The following is a 1,471-nucleotide window of genomic DNA, read 5'->3' on the forward strand; positions in this document are numbered from 1 at the left end:
TTCACTGAGCTGCTGCTCCTCTACACCCCTCCTGTTCACTGAGCTGCTGCCCCTCTACACCCTTCCTGACTGTCAGCTTGGAGGGAATGGAGTCGTGTCCACTGCTGCTGCTAAACTGTGAACAACCTCACTGGCCACGCCCCTTTCATACAGGCCACGCCCCTGTCAGACAGGTCACGCCCCTGTCAGACAGGCCACGCCCCTGTCAGACAGGCCACACGCCTGTCAGACAGGTCACGCCCCTGTCAGACAGGTCACGCCCCTGTCAGACAGGTCACGCCCCTTTCATACAGGCCACGCCCCTGTCAGACAGGCCACACCCCTGTCAGACAGGTCACGCCCCTGTCAGACAGGCCACGTCCCTGTCAGACAGGCCACACGCCTGTCAGACAGGTCACGCCCCTGTCAGACAGGTCACGCCCCTGTCAGACAGGCCACGCCCCTGTCAGACAGGCCACACGCCTGTCAGACAGGTCACGCCCCTGTCAGACAGGTCACGCCCCTGTCAGCTTTAAAACATTACTTCAATAATCATAGTTTGATTTGAGAGCATTTTAATTAGTTTTATGTGTTTGTTTTATTGTATAGTTTTAATTATTGGACTAAGCTTTTATTATGTTGTGACTGTACAGCTCTTTGGTCCTGTGGTTGTTTAATAAATAAATAATAATAAATAAAGTTAGAGTGGTATGTTATATTTCACACACTGACTGTGACACAGTTACCTGCTGTCAGTCTGACACATGGTCAGCCTCTTCATGTCATTTATATTTTACTTACTGACAACTCAGTTATAAATCTCTTTAAATGTAATGTTGGGAAGTTTCTGGTAAAAAAAACTATTAAATACCAGTAACAGTAAACATGTTTGATGAATGTGTTTATCTTAATTTGTAGTCTGATGCTGGATAAAGTTCTGGACTCCAGCATTTTACTACAGAAAACTGGACATTTAAACCTCTGCTACAGAGTTGTGTCTTAATATGTTGTTGTCTTTTACAAGTGTTTCACCATAATTAACGAGGTAAATAAATTACTTTTTGTCATGTTTCTTAGTTTACAGAAGTCTAGATTTATGTATTACTTATTCCAGCAGTGCATTCTGTTATACTATAGGTCTATGTTTGACTTCAAATACATGCAATCAAATATTTTAATAACAGTACCAACAGAGTTATACAGTAACTGAGTACAAATACTTTGTTACTGTACTTATGTAGAATTTTTGTGTATCAGTACTTTACTTGAGTAATTATTTTTCAGCGTACTTTCCACTCCTTACATTTATAAAAAAAGACAAGAAGTATAAAGTCGTTACTTTTATTTAATTTCTGCTTGTTTTCATTGCAGCTTGTTGTTGTAAAAAATAAAAACTATCCATATAAACTGAGCCTCCTAGATAGAGTGAATTTAACTGTGGTTGAATGAGAAGTATAAATATATAAAACTCTGATAGTGTATTAGTTTGTAC

The sequence above is a fragment of the Austrofundulus limnaeus genome, unplaced genomic scaffold (genome assembly GCF_001266775.1).
Source record: "Austrofundulus limnaeus strain Quisiro unplaced genomic scaffold, Austrofundulus_limnaeus-1.0 Scaffold2137, whole genome shotgun sequence".
NCBI classification, from domain to species: domain Eukaryota; kingdom Metazoa; phylum Chordata; class Actinopteri; order Cyprinodontiformes; family Rivulidae; genus Austrofundulus; species Austrofundulus limnaeus.